Here is a 19,574-nt window from a genome sequence, read left to right on the forward strand (position 1 = left end):
GAGTAAATTGTTCGACTAAATGCACCTGAATGAAACATTTCTATTTGAATTCTCTTTAAGGCTCACATTAAATGAGTTATATAACCACTTTTTGGTGGATCGTGTACTGTTAAGTGATTGATGATAATCAGGAGTGTGTTTAATTGTTGCTTCCATTGAGCACTCAGTTGAGTGTGGGAGACCAGAAGCATTAGATTTTCCATTAGTGACCTTCTCATGCAATTAGACATGTTGTAAAGCATTCATTTGATTAATAGACAGCACTTCCACCGAAGCAAGAAGCTTTTGAGCATAGAAACTGCACAACCAACCACACAAATTAGCGTTTCGGTTTACATACCCAAAGCTTTGGTAATCTAAAGAAATTATAACTTGAAATAATTTGCACAAACCTAATAAATAAATAAAGAAGCTGCGCTTGATGCACGTGTATGATATCTTTGACCTCTTTCTCTGTAACCAGCAGCCTTTCTTTCATATTAACGCGTGCCCCATGATGTCAACCACTCTGGACTCCATAGCAACAGAGATATTCCTTAGGTCTGGTGATGCCTTCAGCGGGCTGTTATTAATAGCTCCTGATGTTTTCACTGTGACATGCGTAAAGATGCACATGCACTCATGTCAGGCTATTATAGATCTTCTCAGAGCCCATATTTGATGTGGTTCATGTCAGTTGAATACTGACTAATTTTGAGCATTTTCATAAAACAGCTACCTAGAAATTGCACTAAAGAGGCCATTTAAAAACAAATGAACATTCATCGACAGTGAAAAGAGGCTATTATCATTTTCCACAAGCTGATAGCAAACGGTTCAAGTGGGTCACAAAACGATTTCATCACCCACTCATTGATCAGTTTGTTGGTCTCTCTCGCGCTCATTCTCGCTCTCCCTTTATGCTCTTTATTGCTAATTTCTTGTGTTACGCATACATTCCTCCCACATCTTGCTGCTTTAGTACACAGTACAGAGGCACAGTGCTCATACTCACGCTAGCAGCACTTTAAGGATCATAATCATAATGGGTCTTCTTACATTTATTTTTCTATTTTTAACAGTAATACTGTGAAATATTATAAAGATTTTAAATAACTAATTCTTAAATAAATCGTCAAATGTAATTTATTCCTGTGATGGCAAAGCTGAATTTTAAAATACTAGATTGGTAATCATTTCTTCTTATTAACTATGTTAAAACAGTTGTGCCACTTAACATTTTTTGTGCAAACTAATAATTTTTTTTTTTTTTTTACAATGAAAATACTTACAGTCACTATTAATCCATTAAAAAGCATCCTTGCTGAATAAAATTAATTCATTTTGAATAACTGAATTGAGTAATTTATTTCGATGTTTCAGTTGGTAGACTTTTTAGACTTTCAGTCCAGGCTCAAATATGAAAACAAACAATGGATATCTGTTATATTTCTGCATTGCATCACAGGATGATGACTGTCTGGAAATAGCAGCATGTGTTTATGTTGTTTTACCGAATCAAGAGAATCTGTAGGCAGAACGCTGAGAGTTCTTGAATGAATCATCCAAAGCATGGCCTACATTTCTGAGTCTGAGTTCATACTGTGACATGAAGACACAAATAATATGCAGAGCAGCAGCCCACAAACGCTCCTGCGTCTGTAAACAGGGAAACAGAAAATACAATGTGTTTACACAAACAGAAATGTTCATGATGCCATTATTCTGCTCGGTTCTGGTACTCGTAGAATCTTTGGTTGCACAATTTTTAACCTGCAAAAATGAAATGGATGTGATCAGATGAAGACGGCTAATGAATATTGGGCAGGTAGCATAGTAACACCTGTCCTCGAGTCATTAAACTGTGACCACCACACAGAGCAGGGCCACTGTTGGAGCTCCGTCATATATATATATAGATATATATATAGATATATATATAGATATATATATATATATATATATATATATATATATATATAGATATACATATCTATATATATACATATCTATATATATATATATATATATATATATATATACATATCTATATATATATACATATCTATATATATATATATATATATATATATATATATATATATATATATATATTGTCATTTATGCTTGCTGCTTTCAGAAACTCTTTCCCTAATTTATAAGGATGAAAAATGCACAGGCTTAATTCATTCCTCATGCATGCTAAATGTGGATGAGCACTTTATGCTCGAATGATGGCTGCTTCATTTTTTGTGACCTTTTAGTGATCAAACAGTGACATATTAATTGAATAACGTATAAATCCATATAATAAAATAATCACATTCATATAAATAATTAACTAAGCACTTTTTATCCTATAACTCAGGAGTTGATAACATTTTGCCCATACATTTAGCCATAGCCACTTAGCCATAATGTTCCCTTAACACACAACAACTGTGTTTCAAAAAATTGTCCAATTGCTCAATCGGAAAAGACTTACTGTAGGTTAGGTCAAAGCAATCAGCAGTTTCACACCCTCTCAATTTCGAAATGAAAAGACACAAAGCTGTTCAGTTCCTCATTCTGATTTACTGAGTGGAAGACGCTGTCCTGTGTCACAGCGCCACCCAGAGGACACGCGAGGAATGAGTCGTTCACCGCGCGCACACACAAACACACACGTTTGTTTTTGTGAAAAGTGGGGACATCCCATAGGCGTAATGGTTTTTATACTGTAGAAACTGTATATTCTATGGCCCTACACCAACTCTACACCTAACCCTAACTATGGAGGTAAATCAGTAGCTAAACTCGAGAGGTTGAAGATCTGAATGTGAGAACTTGTCATATTAATATTTGTATTTGTAAGTTAAAATTTAAACTCACAGCTCTGATGTGAAAAGCTGAATCTTTCAATTTGCACACACAGACAATGATCAAAACACCCGTGTTTTGAATTGGAAGTTGTAGATTAATAGTCACAAATGTGTAGAATGACATTCACACAAAGAAAATGACATACACACGTTTACGACATATTTACTTTTGCACTTTACTTCAGTTTCGCTGCACAACGTCAAGTCGGCACTTACAACCTCTCAGATCTGGAAGTACAAGTTCAAATCCTAGCGCTCTGACTTTTGCTACTCTTTTTGCGGTATTCTGTTGCAAAACTCACTTGTGCACTTGTATGTGCAGATGTGAGAGAGCAGAGCTGGGGGCGGGGCTTTGGTGCGAATGAAGACATTTTATTGGTCGATGCCCGACCAATGAACAACGCCAATTGTTTTCACTGAATATCCTTGGCTTTGACAGGATTTTAAGACACTGCATTCATTTTGCCATTCAGGTATTATCTAGTAGACAAATAATGCAACATATTTTATATGTATATCCCACTGCATATTGCAGAGTAAACTCGCTGTACCAGAGCATGCTTTGATCTCACCGCCACGCGGTCACGTGGTTCATGGAGCTATCAATAGTACTAAACTAAACATTTTGTCAATATGCTTGAAATGTATTAATTGGGACAGACAGCAGTTTCATTATATTTGCAGCAATTTGTAACACACTAAGTGCATTATGCATGGATAACTACGTTGACTAATGACTATGCGTTACAATAGCATTTTATACTGGAAGAAAATGGAACAGCATTATGTTCTCATACTCCTCCTTGGCAGTTAAATGTGACTAAACAATTAAGTGTAACTTTTAAACAATAAAATAACTGTACATGTTAACTCAGTCCTGTTTAGTTATTTTGAAGAGATCATGGTACTAAATAATATGCGCAATAATTATGATCCATGAATGACCATTTGAAATATAACCTTTTCTAATATGGTTATTATTTATACTTCAATAACTGTAGTATTTAGGTTTAAATTCCAGTGCAAAGAGGCACGCTTTAAATTAGAGGCATTTGGTGGCCAGAAAGATAATATTCATATGCAATTCCATTGCTTAAACACTAGATGGCCTTGTTGATGTTTAATAAATACATGTATTTAGCTCTACTAGTTGCTCAAAACAGTATTTCTGGTCATAAGTGCTTATTTTTTAGGTTTTGCTGTTTAATGTACATTCAGACATTATCAAACACTCGATTTTTTTTTTTTTTTTAAATAATAATAATGTTGCATTTAAAAAGGTTCATTACTGACAAGCAAATTAGGAATTTAACCCAATGAAGAAGTTAAAATTATTTTTACAAAACATAAAAATAATAAAAAAAGCATTATATTGCAACTCTGGTAGAGTGATATTGAATCCAATCACTCTAACCCTAAGGTCTTGTTTTCTGTCATTCATTCTGTTTTAAACCCATCTGCTAAATTGTCTGTTGCCTCAGATGCTCTATGTGAAGACTTCCAGAGATTTTTTATTAACAAAATCACTACATTAAGGACCAGTATCTGCCCTAAATTAATTCTCCCCCTATTATGCCGCGTACCTCCAGTGTTTGGGAGGCTTTTGTTCCCAATAACCTCCAGACACTGAAGGATGTGAGCGCCAAGCTCAAACCTTCATTCTGCCCAAATGATATCATTCACCTGAGATTTTTAAAATTAATCACCAACACGGTGGGTCCAGGTATGGCATCCCTTATTAACAAGTGTCTAAGCACTGGCTCTGTTCCGGCCAATCTTAAAGTGGCTACGGTCACTCCTTTGCTCAAGAAGCCTTCACTGGATCCTTCTGTTTTAAAAAATTACCGGCCCATCTCTGTCCTACCTTTCATTTCCAAGTTATTAGAGAAAATCATGTTGGATCAGTTCCAACACTTTTTGTCAAATAACTGTATATATGAGGTCTTTCAATCTGGGTTTAGGACCGCCCACAGCACTGAGTCCGCTCTCCTGCGAGTGCTAAATGACATTTATCTCTCCACTGACTGTGGAGACACTGTGGTTCAAGTTCTTCTAGATCTGTCGGCGGCTTTTGACACCGTTGACCATCCTACTCTCTTAGCTAGACTGGAGACGTGGGTGGGCATAAAAGGCTCTGTCCTGTCATGGTTCCAGTCTTACCTTACTGACAGAAAGTTTTTAGTAAAGATGGGAAACTTTTCCAGCTCCATGGCACCCCTGAGATGTGGTCTTCCACAGGGCTCTATTTTGGCTCCCTCTCTATTTTCTCTTTACATGCTACCGCTGGGCACAATTTTTAGGAAACACTGTGTATCTTTTCACTTTTATGCAGATGACACCCAAATTTACATTCCAATCAAGCGCAATAATCCTGAAGCATTAAACTCTCTTCATCTATGCTTAGAGGAGGTGAAGGCATGGCTAGCTCAAAATTTCCTATCCCTCAATGATGATAAGACCGAGGTCATTGTTTTCAGCCCGAGTGAAAGGTCCCAGTGCACATGCCCAGACTTGGGGAATCTATCTCCCTTTAAATCTACAGGAGTGCGGAACTTAGGTGTTCTTGTTGACCAGCCTTTAAAGTTTGATAAACACATCTCATCTGTAGTCAGTTCTGGTTTCTACCAACTTCACTTACTTTCTAAAATCAAAGGCTTTCTCACTCCAATAACTCTGGAAATGGCAGTTCATGCTTTCATCACGTGTCGACTGGATTATTGCAACTCACTATATTGCGGTATATCAGATTCTCAAATCTCCCGTCTTCAGTTAGTCCAAAATGCTGCTGCCAGACTCATCCATAATTGTCGCAAATATGATCATATCTCTCCCATCCTCAGATCTTTACATTGGGTACAAGTCCGGCAGAGAATAGATTTCAAAATTCTTCTCTTTGTCTTCAAATCTTTACACAACCTAGCACCGGTTTATCTCTCTGAACTTATTCATCCGTACATTCAGTCCAGAAGTCTCCGATCCCACAACCAGGCGCTGCTGGTAGTCCCTCGTGTCAGACTTAAGCGTAGAGGGGAGCGTGCTTTTGCGGTGGCAGGGCCCCGTCTGTGGAACACCATGCCTCTAGAGATCAGAACGGCTCCCAACCTCTCTGTTTTTAAGTCTCTGGTCAAAACTTATCTATTCTCGTTAGCATATTGATTACTTATCTTAGACTGTTCTTATTATCTTACTAGGGATGGGATGGTATGAAAATTTAATATCACGATTATAGTGACTAAAATTATCACGATTATCAATATTATCACGGTTTTGTTGAAACGAGATGAAAGTGTTCAAAAATAGTTGATGCTCACACTGAAAATATTTCAGCAAGTTTTATATTTAATAATCAACAAACAACTAATAAAACAAGCAACTCTATGCACTTAATTTAAAGAAAGATTAAATTCTGTGGCATTTCCTTCCTTACAATAAAAAGTGTAGAAGCATAGAAAAGCATAGAAAAGTCACTGACTTTCGCCATTCCTTCTCGAAAAAAAACCAAAAAAACATTGTGCGCTGCGCTTGCGTCAGACTGTTGCTGGCTGGACATGATTTAATAGCGAGTTATTAAAACCGCGATAATCAAACACGGTTTTAATGATAATTCATTTTTAAACGATATTACTAACCTTCAGCACATTTTATCACGGTTATCGATAAAACCGGTTATTGTCCCATCCCTATATCTTACATTTGCTTCTTGATTTTATAATTAATCTTAGCTTAGTTGTTCTCTATGTGCTTATGTCTGTTTTGCTGCTTTTATTTTTATATGCTTGTTCTGTAAAGCACTTTGGTCTGTCTAGCGGCTGTTTAAATGTGCTATATAAATAAATGAACTTGAACTTGATATGCAGTGGGATATACATATAAAATATGTTGCATTATTTGTCTACCAGATAATACCTGAATGGCAAAATGAATGCATTGTCTTAAAATCCTGTCAAAGCCAAGGATATTCAGTGAAAACAATTGGCGTTGTTCATTGGTCTATGGAAGCACATGGGTAGCGATATTCAATTTGCAATGTAATATGCAAAATGACAATGCAATATGTAAAATGGCAATGCATTTCTGTATTTACATTTACATTTTCCAATACATTTGTGCAACGTTTGGTGCAAAATGAAAATGAAAATTAAATTACATAATTTTCATTTGCCATTTCATACACCAGTTTTAATATGTAAAATGAATACTAATTTTAACGCTTTATAAGTTGCAAAATTAAAATGAAAATGTATTACAGAAATGATTAGATATGTATAACATGTTCAAGCAAAAACTGTGGCAAAATTATCATGCTATTATGCTATTTTTCTTAAATGCATTAACACTCACAGTCAAGACACTTACGATTGCATTTTCATTCAATGTCCCGCAATGAATGTAGCAAAATTCAATGTGCACATTGAAAATGCATTCCGAGCCGATCACGTGTCCGCCCCCTCCCACCATGTCAATCACTGCTTGAACAAGGCGGGGCTGGCAGAAGGTCACAGACTCAAATCTCAAGAAGAGGATTCAAGTGAGAGAACATGGACAAGACATTGGTCCGTGTACGTTTTGATCATTTCGGTTTATGGCTTCAATATTACATTCGCACTTGTGGGCGGGGCTGAAACGCTCCTTTCATCTGATTGGTCGAATCGCTCCACTCTCAACTCGGTCTTTCCATTTTTTTCGAGTAGTATGAAGCTGCAGACTCGGAGCCTGCTGCATCTACAGTCCCGCACCCAGAGTCCCGCATTCTCAGACCCCTCGTTTTTCGAGACAGCGCCACCTATCAAATTGGATCGGATAAACACGTGAAGAACCGAAACACGGTGAGTATCGTCAATTTTATTCAATGATTTCTTTTTTAATCAAACTGCTTTATAGCTCATCGATACACCAACATATGAACAGTCTATTTAATATTTGTGGAGGGGAAATTGTGTCTCATTAGAGAGAAGTTTTGGAGCTTGGGTTTGCTGAGGGATATGGATTCACACGTAACCAGTCTGCATTTGGAAAGCTATTTTTGTATTTAAACATTCACTAATGAGTGACTAATTTAATTATTTATTGCAGATTGGAAAGGCCTGCATGCAGCTTATTATTGAAATGGCTCGGAATATTGTATGTATATAAAATATTACAATGTAAACTCTCAAAGAGTATACATGTGTCTGAATTAACCTACATTTTTGCTTGCTTTCTTTTTCCATAGGGCAAAGATATATGCATAGAGAACTTTTATGTTGTTCCTACTTGGAAGGAAACCCCAAACATTGTTACAGCATTACCGGTGAGTGTATATAGTGAGTGGGAGGTAAAAACTATAAAAAGGCATAAATTCTTATTTAAAAAAATTCATAATTTCTGAAATCAATTTTAGGAGGATGCAGATATGAAAGACTTGATAGTCTTTCCAGCATGGACAAAAGCTAATGGCACTGACCACTACATTGTCTGTGTAAGGAATTATTTCTTACTAGATATTGAGTGTCTCATAGATATGTTGATTACAGCGTAATTGTTGTGTTTCTAAAACTAAACTTATCATCAATGCTTCTTCCAAGAACTTTAGAAATAAATCTTGTTACACCTTAACACATTATAGATTATGAGGCCACTTCGAAGGGAGATAGTCTTTTTAGACTCTCAGTATGCAGAGCACGAATCCGGCTTTGGAGATGTGGAATACAGAGCAATTTTTAGGTCCACCTATGAATTTAGACATGCAGTTTCAGGCTCTAATTTTGGCTATGTTCCTTTAGCCATTTCTAGCTTTTGTTCTACTATACAATTAGCTTTGTTCAAAGTTTAAAGGCCATGTTCTATTGCCTTAACTCTAATTTTTGGCTATGTTCTCCTAGCCATTTCTTGCATGTTTTGGCTACGTTCATTTAGCCTGTTTTGCATGGTGTGTCTGACACTGTTCTCAGGTTACAGATGAGCTGTCATTTAAATTTGATCAGTCATATTCATGTTTTTTTATCTACAGACAAATTGCCAACCAAATTGATCCAGGGATCTGGACAGAAATGACTGGAAAGGATTTTTCGGTGATAATTCTACTGCACAAATTATTATTTTGCATCCGTACCTTTTATCTATTATTAATTTCTAAACTGACCTTCTCATTTTCTCAATCATAGGCTTTGCCACGTCAGACAAGAGGGAATGACTGTGGTGTTTTTGGGCTGATGGTAGGGTCTTTCATTTGTTTATAAGTAAGGTCTAGTGAACAGTGTTAACAACAGCTTGTCTCCTGTATTTCAGTACACCCTCTCAATGGTCTGTGACATCGAGTTCGATTTCCAAGAGGTAAGTTAAAAAAAGGAAATTTATGTTTATTTTATTTACTTTAAGTTTATTTGGTAAAAGTAGAAAACAGTATGACCTTTAACTGGGCATTTCTTTCAGGTTGACATGCCCATGATTAGAAAATGGTGGTGCCTTATGCTAATGGAACGATTTCAAATTGACGGGTATGTCAAAAAGTATTGTACATTTTGGTAAAATATTATTCAGAGGTCCCATATATGAGTTAAATTTATTTAAATTAATTTACTTTTGAATATTTTTTCAATACAACATTTTATTAAGCATGAGTAACTAAACACCCTTAATAACTCTCTTAAGCGACAATTTCTTTTCTTTTCTTTTTATTATTATTCCTATAATTTTTTATTTATTATTGTTTGCAAGCTATGGGCGCAGGTTTGCCTTCTAGACAGACGAGGCAAAATGCTTATTGGAGGCAAAAACTCAACCTCTGTATAGGCTAAAAAGAAGCAGAAGCACCACACAAGATGTCCCACAGCACGTCCAAGCAGTCCAAGATCGGACAAGAACTGAAGAAGCACTGGTGGACTGCATTGTGTCTTCAAAGGGAACAGACCTGAAACAACGAATCGATTTAATCGATTAAAATCGATTATTAAAATAGTTGTCAACTAATTTAGTCATCGATTCGTTGCTAAATAACTTTTATTTGCCGTAAGCGGCTCATTTCGTGCATATTTCAAATCTGCGGTGACCAAAGTGTGGCAGTAATGAGCCACCGGAGGTTTTACTCAGCCAGTACAACAGGAGAAGTAGCGAATAGCCAATAGCTGGCCTCGTTTTATGTCACGTGCTTCCCGAACAGCGTCTCTGCAGCCATAGACATCATATGATGTCTATGTCTGCAGCATTCAGCGTGATGTGGGAGTACTTTACATTGAGCCTTTAAAAAAAGAAGAGTAACCTGCACTACTGCACTGTTTAAGGGGACGTTCACATATCGCGTCTTTTGCGCGCTCAAGTTCGTTATTTCCAACACCGCACCGCATCGAGTTAAAAACATCTCAACTTTTCAGAATGCAGCAACCGCACCGCGGGTCATGTGACAAGAACTAACCAATCAGCTTCATCCTTTCCCGTAACAACGTTAAAAGCTCAGTCAAGATGAAAGGAACAGCTGATCATAGTTGTATATGGATTTCCATTTTGAAATAAATTTAGTAGCAGAGCTACTGCAAGCGATTTTTTGAGCTGCAAATCCATTTATCCTTTGCTGAAATTTCCACGTCTTCAAGGAGAGAGCACGTCATGGTTGCTTAGCAAAGGCAGACGCCTCAGGGGCGCTTCTGCGCGAGCGCTTTGGAAAGAAGGAGAAAGCGGTGCACCTAGCGTTTTCCACGCGTTTTTAGGCGCGATTTGTGAACGGCCCCTAAGACTTTCATTTGTGCAGATTCTCCAGTACAATGTTGTTTGCAAATGTTTAGTCATAAAAGCTGATAACATTGCTTTTTAACAGTTAACATTTAAAGCTTTACAAACATGTTCTGTGATCAGTTTGTCGTTTAACAGTTCAAAATTCAGTCGTGCAGCCTAATTATGACTGAATGAGAGAGGTAAATGTTTAAAGATATTTGAAATGCACTTTTTTTCTAAGTATTATTCACTGCTCTTTTTCACACAGCAGGTTTTTTGTGTGTGTCCTATTTTTTTTTTCTGGACAACCTTCTGATGGATTTTACTTTAAATTGTGAGTTCCATTCAGGTTTCATGCCATTGGCACTTTTTTTGAAGGATTGTTTACAATTTCACAGCAAAAGCTATAAAGCTGTTTTCCAGTAAATAATAAAATACAATGCACTGCAATTTTATTCTGTTTTATCCTTATTCTTCGTGAAAATATGTTCGGAAAGATTCCTTAATAAGCTTTGTTCCGGATGTTAAACTACTTTAGGAGGTCTAAGGACTGCCATGGTGAAAACATTATTTGAAATCTTGTGAAATTTGCTAGAGTATGGGTCAGTGTTCTGATTGCAGAAGAGTTCGACAAAGGATTACTAACACAATAAAACAACTCCAGGTATATTTTTGATGAGGATATGACAGTGCAAAATGGTTAAAATCTCTTAAATCTATGCTGAATGATAAAGGCCATTTATTAATAATTTACTTGGGGGAAAAATGGAAAAAACTAAAATATAAGTACATAAACCGATTAATCGATTAATCGTAAAAATAATCGACAGATTAATCGATTATCAAAATAATCGTTAGTTGCAGCCCTAGAACAGAGCAGCATTTAGTGGTACTGAAATGCTCATTTTTCACCATTTAAAGATTAGCATTCCTAAATGACTCACCCAGGGCTGTGATCATTGTCAACTACAACATTGTCAATTGATTATCCAATATGCTCTTTAGCTATATTTTTAATGGTTATGCCAATTATTCATTGATAGCTTGTGTATATATAAAACAACACTTTTTGTTTGCACCGCAGGATGTTCTCAATGGGAAACCATCAAAGTGGTTCCCCCTAAAGCCACATGTGCCAATCTTCATGGACAGTGAGCAGCAGTGTGCCATTCTTTTTGAACACCTCAAAGCTCTGCTACACAATTGTAAAACTCAACTGGACTTCACAAATGAAGTGGAGTTCATTTGTAGTTTTCTTTTTCCTGAGGTAGGCCCGCACACGTTTGTCAATTGGATTGTTTCTAATATTGCCATAAGTTGAAATGTTTTATACATTAATTAATTAATGTATTTATTTATATGGACAAGCCATCATTCATGGCCTATGTGAGCTGCAGGCATTATCCTGGCAGGAGGCTGAGGTGGTGTTCCTTCATGGCCCTACTTATCACCCTAGGTATGCTTGTAATTTGCATATGCAAAAAAAATATTATTATTACACAATATTTTTGACAATGGCATTCATCTTTTATTTTAGTGAAGTTGAGGAATTTGACCGGGTGATTGCAAAAAGAATGAGAAAAGAAGCAACATTTGCCTCCCAGAAAGTAATTATTTTACCTTATGCATTTACATTACATTTTACATTTATTCATTTAGCAGACGCTTTTATCCAAAGCAACTTATAAATGAGGAGTTTTTTTTAAATTGCAATTGAAGAAGAAAATAAAGTCACTAACACAATTCTTTCTTCCCTTTTTCTTTGCTTTGTCCTGTTTACAGCAAGATGACAGTGATTAAGGTGATCGTTAAATAAAGTACAGAATTGTTCATTATTGGTGTTTTGTCTATTATTTGAGTTTTGCTTCACATTCAAAATATCAAAAAACAGGTTTTGTAATGTTAGCATGGTATAATGTTAATTAGACCATTATATGTTGAGCTGAAAGAAAAAAAATGGAATTTGAAACATTGTCCAAAAACAAACTAAAACATTGTAGCAATGTAATGTCACATAATATTTTTCAGATGATAGTTCAATTTGTATTTGTATCGGTTGCATCAGTAATTTCCTTTCAATTACACCCACGCTCAAAAAATAAATACTGGGTAATTAGTTAGTTTGAGAACACAATGATTTTTTTTGGCACATACATTAAGCAGGAAACGCAAATATTTATTTGGATAACTTTAAATAAAAAGAGACCGTAATATTGCATTCTGATGTTTTCAATGGCATTTGGATAAGGGTGTTATACGATCTTCCGAACAGCAGGAGGCGCTGTCTCGAAAAACGAGGGGTCTGAGAATGCGGGACTCTGGGTGCGGGACTGTAGATGCAGCAGGCTCCGAGTCTGCAGCTTGATAATATTGATTCTTTCAGGCAGAATAAGAGTCAGTGCGAGTGAAGCACTGTAATGTCTGAAACCACCGCTCACTGTTAATTAGCATAATATTTGAATCAGATGATGCTGGCCACATAATTCATGCTGCTGCGACTTGCAAGAGACCCCGTTAAATTATTTCTAGGTTATAGTATTGTATAAATATTGTCCCACTGATATAAACAGTGCAAATAGTTCTGTCTCCTTGGATAACAGTGAAGTGGAAATAAATATAGTTAAATTTATGAAATAAAATTAAATAGGATTTTTTTGGGAAGGTAAGTCTGGCCAGTTATACAGCAACACGAGTCAGACGAGTCTGAAGATCTGAGCTGAATTTGGTGAAACATTAAAGTTCTAGTCTGTGTCAGTTACTCTCATAATAAATAATAATAATAATGTTACCCGTATTTTTCGGTATAAGTTGCATCAGTCCAAAAACACGTGATGACGAGGAAAAAAACATATAAATCGCATTTATTCAGAACCAAGAGAAAACATTACCGTCTACAGCCGCGAGAGGGCGCTCTGGGGTAGGCTACAGGAGCACTGAGCAGCATAGAGCTAATTTTAATATTTTTCTTTTTAGAAATGTAACTATATTCATTTTTACAATTATTTATTAATGTCACACACACATACCTAGTGCCTTATGACTTAAAAGATGAGAGTGGTAAATGTTACAGACATGGAACTGTTCAGTCTATTATTGATTTTTATTTCCACTTCACTTTTTTCCAAAGAGACAGAACTATTTGCACTGTATTTATCAGTGGGACAATATTCATACAATACTACAACCTAGAAATAATTTGCAGGTCTCAGCAGCACTAATTATGTGCCCAGCTACATCTGATTCAAATATTACGCTAATTAACAGCAAGCGGTGGTTCACTCGCACTGACTCTTATTCTGCCTGAAAGAATGACAGAGTTAAGGGTAGAGCGATTCGACCAATCAGATGAAAGCAGCGTTTCAGCCCCGCCTACCAGTGCGAAAGAAATATTGAAGCCATAAACTGAAATGATCAAAACGTACACGGACCAACTGTCTTGTCCATGTTCTCTCACTTGAATCCTCTTCTTGAGATTTGAGTCTGTGACCTTCTGCCAGCCCCGCCTTGTTCACGCAGTGATTGACATGGTGGGAGGGGGCGGACACGTGATCGGCTCGGAATGCATTTTCAATGTGCACATTGAATTTTGCTACATTCATTGCGGGACATTGAATGAAAATGCAATCGTAAGTGTCTTGACTTTGAGTGTTAATGCATTTAATAAAAATAGCATAATAGCATGATAATTTTGCCACAGTTTTTGCTTGAACATGTTATACATATCTAATAATTTCTGTAATACATTTTCATTTTCATTTTGCAACTTATAAAATTAGTTTTCATTTTACATATTAAAACTGGTGTATGAAATGGCAAATGAAAATTATGTAATTTAATTTTAATTTTGCACCAAACGTTGCACAAATGTATTGGAAAATGAAAATGTAAATACAGAAATGCATTGTCATTTTACATATTGCATTGTCATTTTGCATATTACATTGCAAATTGAATATCGCTACCCATGTGCTTCCATATTGGTCGGGCATCGACCAATAAAATGTCTTCATTCGCACTAAACCCCGCCCCCAGCTCTGCTCTCTCACATCTGCACATACAAGTGCACAAGTGAGTTTTGCAACAGAATACCGCAAAAAGAGTAGCAAAAGTCAGAGCGCTAGGATTTGAACTTGTACTTCCAGATCTGAGAGGTTGTAAGTGCCGACTTGACGTTGTGCAGCGAAACTGAAGTAAAGTGCAAAAGTAAATATGTCGTAAACGTGTGTATGTCATTTTCTTTGTGTGAATGTCATTCTACACATTTGTGACTATTAATCTACAACTTCCAATTCAAAACACGGGTGTTTTGATCATTGTCTGTGTGTGCAAATTGAAAGATTCAGCTTTTCACATCAGAGCTGTGAGTTAAATTTTAACTTACAAATACAAATATTAATATGACAAGTTCTCACATTCAGATCTTCAACCTCTCGAGTTTTGCTACTGATTTACCTTTATACTAACCCTCACAGGAAACTTTGTGCATTTTTACTTTCTCAAAAAAACTCATTCTGTATGGTTTATAAGCGTTTTGAAAAATGGGGACATGGGTTATGTCCTCATAAGGCACCCTCTCCTTGTAATACCTGTGTCAAACCCATGTCATTATACAGAGTTGTGTCGTGATATTTCACAAAAACAAGAGCACACACACACACACACTTTAAGAGGAGTTTTTACATATGCCAAATATAGCAGACATCAAACACCTAATATACAAATACTTTAGGTTAAGTACTAAAGTCATTAAATAAACAAATAGTGTTTATGGTTAAACTAATATTTTTCTGAAAGGGTGTACATTAACGAAGAGTCTTAAAGCATGTGTTGTGGGATTGATTAATTCATTCCCAGGGGCTCTGCTGTTTCCTGTGTGGGAAGGCAAAGCTCTTTAATGGGAGTCATGGAGTCAGTCATCAAAACGAAGCTGAATGTTACCCAGAGACCCATTTATCATTGGAAACAGTCTAGAGTTGTATTCTAGATGCTATAATATATTCATCTTCAAGAATCGGCTTAATACCCATCTCTTCCATCTTTATTTGACCCTCTAACTTTAACACTCACTATTCTAATTCTATTCTTAAAAAAATCTATCTACCTTTCTAATCTTTTTGTGTTCTATTCTCTTTTCAATTCATTTATTATACAATTGTGTGTGTGTGTGTGTGTGTAAAGACCTCTAACACTAGCTTGCTCTATTCTTTTTCTATTCTATCTGTTTTGTTTTTATTTATTATATTATTTAAAAGCACATGCTAGGTGTACTGTGTTAACCTAACTGAGACTTGTTATAGCACTTATATCATTGCTTTTTTTGTTGTTTTTGATTGCTTCCATTGTCCTCATCTGTAAGTCGCTTTGAATAAAAGCGTCTGCTAAATGAATAAATGTAAATGTAAATATATTTTAAAACATCATTTATGATGGCAAAGTTGATTTTTTAGCATCATTACTCCAGTCATCAGTGGAGTGCATCCTTTCTGAATAAAAGTATACATTTTTATATAAATAAATATAAAAAGAAAGAGCAGTAGAAGGCACTTAAATGATATCAGGTATTATAATTTAACTCTATTCATTTAAATTTCTTTGTGATGCTCCTGGTTACAATTTGGACTTTTGACATGATGGTAAGTGTAAGAGTGGACAATTTCTTGCCTTTTTTTCTGGACATATTTCTAAACTAACTAAATATTGAGAAATGTGAGGCACTAAACTATTTCTCTGTTCATGTAATAGTACATGACTAAATGCAGTAGTTACCAGGAGAGAGAAAGTAAACTAATTTGTTAGAGCAAACTAAAAATATCAAATGAAAACACAATCTTGTAAGAAGACGAACAAGAAAAGACATCACAGACTGAGATGCCTCCTTTGCCATTTTCTGTGAAAGTGGCCTCCTGTCTCAATGTTCTTCTCTTAGACAGATCTTTAAAAATATTGAGATTTAAAAGACCTATCTGCTGTTTTTCCATGCACCCTTATATTAACACTTTTAAAGGAACAGTCTATACTAATTAGGCTACTCAAACACACAAGAAGTTCTTTAACATTTCCTGCAGTGGGATCAGATACGTCTATCTATTCAGCTAAGAAGCAGAGTGACCCTTATTAACACCAAATGAAGAGTGCTCAACCAACCCCCTGGGAAACAGCCTTTTAAAGAGCCCTAACAAACTTGTCAAAGGTCTGCTGATTTTGAGAGCAGGAGGATCTGGATTAAGAAACGCCCCCGCAGGACCGACACACCAGGGTTCACTGTACTCTTACTTCCTGGCAAGCAGTCGCCTCCTGTCAGAATGACTGATTCCGGCTTCGAGTTTCTCAGCTGAGCTTACACGGACAACAGCCCACAGGACAGATTGTGGATCACTATCAGGAAGCCCATCGCTTTAATCTTGTGTCCTGCACATCTTGCAGAGTACTGTGACAGTAATGAACAGTCTTCCTACAAAGGTTTCAGTGATTGTTTTTTTTTTTTTTTGGTCATGTTCTCTGTGCTTATCTTAATTTTACATGTAAGGTCATCATTTATAAAAGGACGTGTGGCTTTGATTGTTTCACTTCGTGACATTAGATCCTGGACTGAAAACTCTCTATTATATTGTTATACTGATTAAAGACATGATGAGTTAGAATAAAAGCTAAAAATAAAATAATTGGGGGAAATAAATAAATGACTTTTATTTTTATTTTTTTTAAGAAAAAAAAAAATCAGAGTATCCTTAAAACAAGATACTTTTAATACAAACTAAAATTTTCTAAATTTACATTTTCTTACCCCATTATTTATTTTCATATATTTATTGTTTTATTTAGTAATACATGTATGGAAATAAATACATAAATGTAAATAAAACAATTAATAAAAACAATTTACTTATTAATTATAAACAATTGTCCTGTTCCGTAATATAAATATATATGTATATATATATTTTTGATACTTCTCTTATATCTAAATATCCTATATTAAGTTTGTTTTCAGATTAAAATCTTAATTTTTTAAGTGATGTATGCGTCTCTATAACGTCATTCTTTCAGCATTCTGATGGGCTTGACTTTGAACCTCTCACAAATCCCATCTGCACTGTGATCAATCACTCATCCATCCCATTAGCCTCCCATCATGCTTCTCTTCCACTTTTACAGCTATTTACTGGAGGGAGAGATTGATTTTATGTTTTTAGAGGTATATGTTTGTTCCACCAATGATTATTCATTGATTACTGTTGAGCATAGCAACACATTTACATATAGCAAACTATATGGTGTGCTTTAATAAGCATGTTTAAACTTAATTTACATTCAGATTTAACTGACTTTTTGACTTAAAGGCTACCATGTAATTTTTATTTATGTTTATTTTTATTTTATTAATTATGACAACATAAATCTAGAATATTGATATATTAAAAATAATTAACCATCATTTATTTTGAGATTACAGATATTTTAAGAACTGCATGTTCTTCAATTAAAAAAAAAAAACAGTAGTTATTGTGATGAAAAATAAATGTGATTTGAGTTTACATCTGGATTTTGTGTGTGTGTGTGTGTGTGTGTGTGTGTGTGTGTTTTGCATTTTAAGTAAATACATTTTAATATGAGCAATGATTTATTAATTTAAATATAATGATTTAAATCACCCTGTGGTCCCCCTGGAAGTAAAAAAGGGACATGTCCAGTTAACTCCAAGATTTACATTACATTTACATTTATTCATTTAGCAGACGCTTTTATCCAAAGCGACTTACAGATGAGGACAGTGGAAGCAATCAAAAACAACAAAAAAGCAATGATATATAAGTGCTATAACAAGTCTCAGTTAGGTTAACACAGTACACCTAGCATGTGCTTTTAAATGATATAATAAATAAAAACAAAACAGAATAGAAAAAGAATAGAGCAAGCTAGTGTTAGAGGTCTTTACACACACACACACACACACACACACACACACACAATTGCATAATAAATGAAAAGAGAATAGAATACAAAAAGATTAGAAAGGTAGTTAGATTTTTTTTTTTTTTTTTAAGATTTGATGGCAAAAGCTAACAAGGTCAAGTCAACACAGGTTTTCCCCTTTTGGTGTGTAAAGATCAACACTGTCAAAGCATTCATTGCAATTGCATAATTCATGCTGTACAAACAGAAACAGAAAACCAAAATAAAATTACTGCAGAGAAATAATGTGTATACAAAAAGGTACTTTGGCCTAAATAGACTAATTGTCAAAAGGTCTGTTGGACAAAACACATATGTGTATACACATCTATTGCGTTTCATGTTTTTGTGTTACTTTTTCAATTTTTTTCTGTTCATTTAAGGATTTACATTGTGTAAAGAAGACACTGAAGACATTCATCAACACCCTCCACAAGGAAGGCAAGTGACAACCGCATATAACCAAAATCATTTTCGTGTGTGGTTTTCAGTAACTTACAGAGGCGGAGATGCTGTATGAGTTGCGTGTCATCTGAAGTTTTTCGGTTTTCCACCGGAACCGCTTCCATCAGTTGTGAGGACCGCGTGCAACTTTCGCGCGCTTCCACTCAAGAAGCCTCCAAAACTTGTGTCGCTTAATTAAGATTTGACGGATGAACTCGCGCCTCGGTTGAACATCGTCGTGACAACTATGATAAGACTTTCTATGACATCACAGATATCATTGGAGGTGATTATATATGATTTTATATTGACTTCACTCTGTGTCACTATGCTGGGAAAAACAGTATTTTCTTCCATCTGTTTGTAATTGGAACGATGCTTTTTTTTTGTTTGAATCATTCTTTTTAATCGGTTCTTTTTTGTTTGAATCATTCTTTTTAATCGGTTCTTTTCAATGAGTCGGACATACGGGTCCGCAAACCGGTTTGAATCGATATGCGAGTCAGTCTGAATGACTCGGACAGGTCGGAGAGATTTTTTAATTTAGTTAAACACATCGAGTACACATTAAGTAATCTAACAATCGTTGGATTAGAACACAGATGACAAAATATAACCAAACTAGAGTACAGTTTTAACCTGCAATGTATT

This window comes from Carassius carassius, chromosome 22, assembly GCF_963082965.1.
Source record: "Carassius carassius chromosome 22, fCarCar2.1, whole genome shotgun sequence".
Lineage (NCBI taxonomy): Eukaryota > Metazoa > Chordata > Actinopteri > Cypriniformes > Cyprinidae > Carassius > Carassius carassius.